This window comes from Apodemus sylvaticus, chromosome 10, assembly GCF_947179515.1.
Source record: "Apodemus sylvaticus chromosome 10, mApoSyl1.1, whole genome shotgun sequence".
In the NCBI taxonomy this organism is placed as follows: Eukaryota; Metazoa; Chordata; class Mammalia; order Rodentia; family Muridae; genus Apodemus; species Apodemus sylvaticus.
Genome location: NC_067481.1, coordinates 54,762,705 through 54,772,201, shown reverse-complemented (window position 1 = coordinate 54,772,201; position 9,497 = coordinate 54,762,705).

The window sequence follows — 9,497 nt, the reverse complement described above, 5'->3', positions numbered from 1 at the left end:
CCAGACTCAACCTTAGAAAAATCCAGAGATTTTTCTCAGTGCGACAGATCTCACCAATGCTCGCACTTGAGTGCTGTAGTGAAGCTGAGGAAAGGTTGCTTGTGGGAGGGGTGGGGTTATAAACCAGACACTCTCACCAGGTCACCCTGACAGGGGGCAAGATGGCCACCGAGATCCCAACCAGAGGGTAGATACTTGAGATCTCGCTGGGCTGCACAGTGAAAGCCCGTCTCAGACCAAAGGACACCACCATTCGTGTGCTGGGAATATAGGTCAGTGATAGAGAATTCACCTGGTCTATGTAAAGGTGCCTGGGTCTGCTGGGGGAGAATAAAAGGAAGAAAAATATTATAAATATCTTCACTATGAAGAGGAAAGGAAGATATCTTATACTTTAAAAACATCAATAATGCTGGGTGGTGGTGGTGGTGGTGGTGGTGGTGGTGGTGGTGGTGGTGGTGGTGGTGCACGCCTTTAATCCCGGCAGGCAGATTTCGGAGTTCAAGGTCAGCCTGGTCTACAGAGTGAGTTCCAGGACAGCCAGGATTACACAGAAACTCTGTCTTGGAAAAGGCAAAACAAAGCAAAACAAAAAAACATCAATGGCACCAATGCTATAGCAGAAGTCTGAGGGGTATTAGGATTTTTGGAATAATGACTAGAAGAGGCAAAAGCAAGGTTGGAGGGGTCTCCTGGAGGTGGCGGGAAGGGCAGGGTGACATTTCCCATCCTAACCTCCTGTGTTCTGTCAGGTGAATTTGGGAAAAGGAAAAACTTCCTCCAGCAGGAAGCCTTGTCTGCTGGGGAGTAGGAGTCGCCTGCCCCTACCTCACCAGACCTCCGTCACACCTACTAAAGGAAAACCACAAGGATTGTTCCCTCGGAGACACCAAAGCATCCGCAGATCCCAGAACTTTGCCTTGAAAAATTAATTTAATACACTTAACCTTTTTGTTCTTGGTTTGCTGCCAGAGCTAAAATTGACTTGCATTCTTCTAGGACGCTGGTGAGAAATGACTTGGGAAAAGCATAGGAAAAACACTGAGGGGACCTGCCAGCCCCTCCCCTTTCCCTTGTTTTCTACGTTCCCCCCACCCCCAACGCTGAAGAAAGAGAAGCTTTCCTATTTTCATTTTCTAGGCCTTGTTAAGCTAATATTCATCACACTCAGATAGGGAATTTCATGTAGCCTCCATGTGTCTTACCATCCGGTGTGTCACTGTGACATCTCCCTGGCCGTTGTATTCCCAGGGCCAGCTAGAGTTTGTGAAATGAACACTATGCGGTCAGCCTTGGGCAGGCCCGTGATGGCAGTGACTAATGAAGGTTAGCTGCCGGCCACGCCCTGGGGAGGACAGTCACCATCCCTGCCCCCTGGAAGCAAAGGTATTCTAGTTGAGGGACTGTCAGTGCTAAAGCCAGGAAGTTTGGGATGAGTCAGTGCGCAGTCTGGGGAGGCCTGCACCTCCATGCACTTGGATCCAAATGTGAGCCTCACTCATTCAGTGGAACAACATAAGGACCTGCCCCGGGGGCCTTCCTCTCCTCACACTTGTTGGCCCGTCCACACACAGACGGTACCCCCATCTGTCCGTGATGGATCTCCAAACATTTGCCCCACTGACCGTGGCATTCTCCTTTTAAAAGCCTCGGTCCCTGGCCCCCTGGTGCCAGCGGTTTTCATTGCTAACAGCACAGTGTTGCAGATTAAGTCTTACCTAAGGAAGTCTGTGCTGTCTCATGGTTATGGAGAGATGCCAGACTGAGGGTCACATCTGTAGAGATCCTTCCTGCTGGCTGTCCTGCTGCCCTGCCACAGTATACACAAGAGTCAGGGAGGCTCAGTGTACACGTAGGGACAGCCAGCCCTAACCTGATGGCACCGTGTTATTGCCTGCTCTGTCCCAGTGACACTTCCCCCAGAGTGCTCAGGCCAGTGTAAAAAAGAATTGCACATAAGTCCCCAGCAGTGGCTAAAGACACTTCATATGGTAATAGGCATTCCTTAAGGGCCTTTGCCCTTTGCCCCAATGCCTGTGAGATCCTAGTGACCCGCAGGGAAGATAAGAAATAAGAATTGAATAGCGGTGGTATGGCTGATGGATTTCACCACTTGAGTTTTCCTTTTTTTTTTTTTTTTTTTGGTTTTTGGTTTTTAGTTTTCGGTTTTTGGAGACAGGGTTTCTCTGTGTAGCCCTGTCTACAGGGTACTCACTCTGTAGACCAGGCTGGCCTTGAACTCAGAAGTCTGCCTGCCTCTGCCTCCCAAGTGCTGGGATTACAGGCGTGCGCCACCACTGCCTGGCTACTGCAAGTATTCTTAACCACTGAGCCATCTCACAGCCCTGGCACCCATATAAAGCCAGGCTTCTATAAGGCCAGCCCCGTAGAGGGCAGACAGAGTAAACCTTTACCCCACCTGCTTCAGCACAGAGCCCCCAAGAACAAGGGCTGCCCAGCCTTGAACTCACTGGGTAGCCAAAGTCTTGAACCCCGGATTCTTACAGTGGGGCTACAGGTGTGCACCACAGTCCCTAAGGCAGAGCTTTTCTGCATCTGCCCTGAAATGGCCAAACAAGCTGCCCACAGACGCCTTAGATGCTCTCAGTGCGTCCTTTCCTGCTCAGGGTCACCTGCTTCGCGGTCATCCTCTTAAAGTTGTCTGTTTCCTTCACTTATTTTGGCACACTGACAAAGATGCATGCAAAGGAGCAGCAAGCAGGGCTGGTGGCAGCGGAACACCGCCCCTGCCCGAGGCTTTAACAGAGAATAATTTCTTGGCCTTTCTTTGTCTTTCACGACACTGATAATTCTGGGCTAGAGCCTGTTGTCATGTAGAACACTTCCCAGTTGGTTTCCTCATGGTTACCGTCAGGCAATGCTGTTGGAGAGGGATCTATCTGCCTGTGTGTCTGTCCTGGTCAGGAGGCTCGAGGCTCAGCTCATTCCGTGTTGCCAAGTGAGCCAACGACTGGCTAAAGCGGTGCCCACTGTTCTGTGGTCCCCAGGACCTCGCAGAAGCCTCAAACACTGCTGCACAGACGAGCTAGTGACCCTGCTCCAAAGCCATGACCAGGAAGTGGAGCCTCCAGAACTCAAACCCGGGTCTGCAAAGCGACCTCCCCTCTCCCAGCATGCTCTGTTTTCCCCTTGGAGAAGGGGAAAAGGACCCAGCCCTGAAGCCTGCGCAGGTGTGGGAGTAGAGAGGACAGCGAGTGCCTGGGCTCTGGGCTGCCTGTCGTCTGGTATTTCGCATGTTTCATGGTTTCAGATTTCCCAGGTTGCATCAGGTGACCCAGACCTGCAGGAATAATGGCCTTGAGTGGTGAGGTGAGAGGGACTGGGGATGAGAAAGGAAGATGGAAGTCAGACTAAAGCATCTTACGTAAGCTGATGACTTCTGCCAAGCAAGTTTACTAAGAAGCACAGCATGGTCTGAACTATTTGCAGGGGAAGGCGTGCGCAGTGGGGGAGGGGTAGCCAAGGTCAGCAGCTAGCTAAGTCTGATAACACTGGCCCTGGCCGAGAGAACAACGCCAGATTCAGCTGCCTTAGGACCACAGCCCGGCAGGAAGAGTAGGGTTCCCAGAAACAGAAACGTCAACCCACCCAAGCGCTGGCTACAGAATCAGGCCAAGCCTTACGGAGTCCACACACCTGACCAGGACACCGAGCTAAGGCTCCCTCTGAGAAAGTCCTGGGTTGGGATGGCCCCCACAGTCAGCCCTCTGCCTTCCTCTCTCTTCACCATTCCACCTGTGGCCACCTTCAGGTTAGGCTGAACCAGGCTCCCTTCCCAGCCAGGCTCCGCACCTGACTCTGCTGACCCGCTGTCCTGGCTCAGAGGCAAATCTGATTGGTCTGGTTTGGCTCCTGGCCCCTGGCCCCTGGCCCCTTCTTTAAGCTTGGCCATGAACTGCAATTTGACTCACTTCAAGTTCCGATGTCGTCATACCATCTGCCTTCCCCCCAAGCAAGAGAGCAGGCAGTGAGAGCCAACTGTCCTGCAAACTCAAGAACAAACAGAAGCCGGGTGGTGGTGGTGGCGCACGCCTGTAATCCCAGCACTTGGGAGGCAGAGGCAGGCGGATTTCTGAGTTTGAGGCCAGCCTGGTCTACAGAGTGAGTTCCAGAACAGTCAGGGCTACACAGAGAAACCCTGTCTCGAAAAAATAAACAAAAAAACAAAACAAACAAACAAATCACCCAAAAGGGCTCAGTGGTGGTATATGACTTTAACTCAGCAGAGGGAGGCAGATGTTGGTGAGTTCGAGGCCAGCCTGCTCTACAGAGTGAGTTCCATGTTCCATGATAGCCAGGGCTACACAGAGAAACCATGTCTCTAAATAAATACACACATACCAGCAATAAAACCGCATATCCTGAGTGGACCAACCAGCTGTTAACCCTAGGCTAGGAAATGAGGCACCTGATTTGTTGATCAGCTTTCTGATTCTGTTTTTAAAAAATGCCTAAGATAAATCAGTCTTAAGGAAGCAAAGATTGTTTCTATTTTGGAATTCAGAAGTTCTCATCCCTGGTGCCTGGGCTCCTTCTGGCCACAGAAGGAGGCAGCTGCTGCCGGGTCTTGACTGTGAGGAGGGAGCCCCACAATCCCTTCGGGTTCTTTCCTCCCACTAGGCCTTATCTGGCAAAGGCCTTACCACCCACCTCCCAATAGCACCACATGCTGGGACAGAAGTTTGGAAGGCATTTAAGATCCAGACTGCAGCACCTGGATTCTGCCCTCCACTGACTTGGCTCTGGGAGGACTTCCTGTATGGGTTGCTGTAGAGCAGCAGTCCTCAACCTTGGTAAGGCTTCAACGCTAATCTCTGTATCATTCCAATTTTAGTATATGTGCTGCCGAAACGAGCACTGTATTTTGTTGTTTTGTTTGGTTTTTCCAGACAGGGTTTCTCTGTGTAGCCCTGGCTGTCCTGGAACTCACTGGAACACCACAGGCCTGGCTTGTAGCCACAGTGCTCAGGGAGCTGGGGCCAGAGGGCCACCAAACCCTCAAGGCCTAGGCTATAGCAGCACGTCCTAGTCCTAAGACACCCTGGGCTACAGTGGGGGAACTATTTCAAAAGCAAACCAAAGCCAGGCAGTGGTGGCTCACGCCTGTAATCCCGGCACTCGGCAGCCCGGCAGAGGCAGGCAGGTCTCTTAGTTGAAAGCCAGAGAAGTCTACAGAGTGAGTTCCAGGACAGCCAGGGCTACACAGAGAAACCCTGACTTCTGACTCAAAAACAAAAACAAACAAACAAAAATAAAAAAACAAAAACAAAAAACAAAAGTAGGGGCTGGAGAGAAGGCTCAGTGGTTAAGAGCACTGACTGCTCTTCCGAAGATCCTGAGTTCAATTCCCAGCCTGTGAGCATGGTGGCACAACGTTCTGTAATGGGATCCGATGCCCTCTTCTGGTGTGCAAATGTACAAGTATGCAAAATACCCATGTGCATATGTAATTATTTTTTTAAATGTATTCAATTAATTTTTTTAACGATTTATTTTATGTATGAGAATGCTGTTACTGTTTTCAGACACTCCAGAAGAGAGCATCGGATCCCATTACAGATGGTTGTGAGCTACCATGTGGTTGCTGGAATTTGAACTCAGGACCTCTGGAAGAGCAGCTAGTGCTCTTATCCGCTGAGCCATCTCTCCAGCCCTCATAGTTTTTTTTTTAATTGAATTATTTATTTATGTATGTATTTTGCATATGTGAGTACACTGTCACTGTCTTCAGACACACCAGAAGAGTGAAAGCTTCCAAGGCTAGAATGGAATTTGTCTGCTGCCTTTTTTCAAGCAGGTCATAGGAGCTGTAAGGCAAACATGGGTACAAAGCTGTAGGCTGCAGGAAAATTGCCCAGAAAACACTGGTCCTGGCCTAGAGTTTCGGATCTGGTTATAGGACTGGAATATGAGTCCCAGGTGACAACTGTGTGTCACCCGGTCAGCAGCCCCAGAATCTGACCCCAGCACTCAGTGCTCTGCCCCAGTCCTACAGAAGGGGGATTAGGCAAAAGCTGGGCCTGAGGCTTGTGCCGGCCATCAGATGGACAGGCCCGGAGGCCTCATCTCTACCCAGTGCCCGGGATGGACGGAGGCAGCAGAGCCTGTACTCGGGAGGGATAGAGACGAGCCAGGGCAGGTCTCCTCAGGAGAGCCACCCAGAGCTCCTAGAGTCGCTGGAAAGATTGCAGACTCAGACTAGAACAGCGACGTGGATGGGGAAACCGCAGTGCGGATGAGGACATTCCTGCCCTAGCCCGTTAGGACACGCCTCCTGGGTCTCCCGGCCTGGGCCTCCAGCACAACGGAAGGCAGACACTGCAGGACGCGGCTTCCTAGGAGTGGGTTCTGCTCTCAGTTTGTTCCCTCACTTGCCGGTACAAAGGCAGTGGTCCTCCTGCCTCAGACAGGGCTTATTCCCCATCTGTAGCAAAGGATGCTGGGAAACTGAAACTCTGGCTCTGAGACCTCTACAGAGAGCAGAAACTCTACCTTCTCCCGGCATGCTCAGTGCTGGGGATACTGTAGATGTGGGAGCGGAAGTGGGGGTGAGTCTCCCAGCTCCACGGACTGAATTTGGTCTAGAGACTCAGAGCCATCGAGCTGGCAGAGCAGGTTAAGGCCCTCGCTGCTGGCTTGGTGATCTGAGTCTGATTCTAGGACCCACATGGAAGAGACCGAGATCTGACATCTATGAGTTGTCTTTTGGCCTCCGTAAATGCAGTCTCCCACACACAAGGAATAAACATGTTTTTTTTTTTAAGGTTTATTTATTATATGTAAGTAGCTGTCTTCAGACACCAGAAGATGGCATCAGATGTCTTTATGGATGGTTGTGAGCCACCATGTGAGTGATGGGATTTGAACTCATGACCTTCGGAAGAACTCTTACCCACTGAGCCATCTCTCCAGCCCCTAAACATGGTTTTTAAAGACACAGAAATAGTTCAAGCAGAAGTTTATGTAGTCGTCGCTGCCTTAAGCCAGGGCGCATGGTAGCCTAGTGGTTTCTGTGCGCTGGATTTTAACATTTTAACGAAGTTTTATGAATATTTATAAAGCAGGTGCCATATTCATAGCATTAGGTGATCCCTTCTGTCCGAAATGATGGTAATCAGATCTCCTTTTTAGGGTATCTTCTCCTGATGTCAAACTTGTGACGTAACTGACGTTATTGTGACTTCAGGTCTCTAAGGAGGTAGATCCTCTGCCACTGCGCCGGTGTGATCTGTGAACTGATGTGGGTTTTAGGGACTCGGTGTAGTATCTTCAGGCCCTCTAATCATAAAGGGGGCCACTCCCAAGACACAGCAGGTCTCCTTGGTTACTGCTTCTAAGTCCTTGTCCAAGGCAGTCTTCCTTCTGGAATATGTGGGAGCTCCTTTAGAAGCGGTTCTTGGCCACAAGTCTTTTTGGTGGTGTTTGTTTTGTTTCGAGGCAGGGTTTCTCTGTGTAGCTCTGGCAGTCCTGGAACTCCCTCTGTAGACCAGGCAGGCTTCAAATTCAGAGATCCACCTGCCTCTGCCTCTGGAATGCTGGAATTTTGTTTTGTTTTAAGAGATAAAGGCTTGCGCCACCGCCCAGCACAGGAGTCAGTTTTAGCTGGACTAGCAGAACCTGAGAAGGGGGTTGGTGCTCTGAGAATGTCCCCTGCGGCAGGCCTGGGCCTAGGAGCCACTCAGAGCCTGTTGAAGCGGTTTTGTTGGTTTTTCCTAGAGCCTTTCCCCAAGTCCTGACTCTTGCCTGGTTGGCTTAACTAGCAGGGAACCAGCAGCAAGCTATGTTTTCCCTCATTCCCAGTGCTCCCAGCCTCACCGTCTGAATGCTAAAGTGTTTTTGAGAGACCAAATCTTTTGGGTTCAGACTCTATCTTAGAGAACCTGACCTAAGGTTGAACTCAAGTTAACTAACAGGCCGGTCCCTAGCACCCGTTTCCAGGTTAGCCCCCAACAAGACCTGTCTCTACCAGTTTCCAGGTTACTCCCTCAACAAAACCTACATCTAACACCAGTTTGCAGGTTATTTCCCAACAAATCTACACCCCCAGGTTACAATCCTGCCCCATTCAGGAGGAAAGCAGAAGAAGTTTATGGTTTGGCTCCCAGCATCACCATATGTTAAAGGCTATAATGACACCCCCCCCCAGTCAGATGTGTACCAGGCTAGACACCCCCTTCTTGCCTCCATAAATGCTTGCCTGAAACTAGGCTCAGGGCTCCACCTTTCTGCTGTGTCAGGGTTGTCGGGAAGCCACACAGTTTCAGGGCAGCCAGGGCTGCATAGTGAGAACTTCTCTGAAAACCAAGCAAGCATGCAAACAAAAATATGAGATCGAAGGTTAACTGCTTAGGAGAGTGGTAACCCCAGGCCTGGGACCAGAAATGGATAAGCCCTTGAGTTTCCTGGGTGAGGAAAGGCTTGTAAATCTGCCTGATCATTGTTTTCCACTTGGGAGTTACCTGAGCGTGTCTGAGTGCTGGGGTGGGGACAGGGTGCAGAAGCAGCTGGGGAACCAATGACGATCCTGGATCCTCAGGGGGTGCCACGGAGCAAGGGACAGAGGCATATGACCACAGGGTTAGAACCTGGACGCAGGCTGAGAAGAAGCAGCCGCCAACGTGGTGGTGCGTGTGCATGCTGTGTGTGTGTGTGTCTGTGTGCTGTGTGGACCCAGATGTGAGGACAGAGGAGATAAACGCCCGAAAAGACGAGTGCGGTAGGAAGCCACGCTGGTCAATCGGGGCCACCTTCCTCCTTTGGCTTCCCCGCAGCCCGTTCTCTGCGCGGCAAGACAGGCCGCCATCATTCCTTCGTTTCCGGTGAACCAAGGCCTCCGTGGCGCCCTCTTGCCAAACTGCACAGTTGCCCCTGCCAGGCTTAACCGCCTAGTGGGCACATTATTGATTATTTCGCCCAGGGATCTTTTTATCATTGCTGAGGAGGGCTGTGGTGTGACTCGCGAGGAATTCCACTTTATCCTCTGCCCTTCCCCTTGGAGTCCTTGCCTTGCCGTGCTGGGTCGGAGCACAGACTCACATGATTACTCGTCATGGCCCAGAGGATCTCTCCAGAGCGTCTCCCTGGCTTGTCCTCTTGCCTGCCAAGTCTCCGTACAGACTTCAGCCTATCAGTGAGGCTCCTGTGACAGCTTCTTAAATCAAATATCTGGTCTCACCTTGGAATGCCCCCTTCTCTTGGGCTCCTCTTTCTTCCGTTACCATTGGAGATGCTACAGGATTTAGTCACTTATTACATTTCTCATGTGTCAGTTCCTATTAATTTTTTTAAAAAAGGTTTGTTAATTTATTATGTATTTGGGTATTTTGCATGCATGTATATCTGCACACCAGAGGACAACATCAAACAGGTGTGGGCTGCCCTGTGGTTGCTGGAACTGAACTCAGGACCTTTGAAAGAGCAGTGAGTGCTCTTAACCACTGAGCTGTCGGGTCTCTACATCCCGGGGGCTGGTCAGG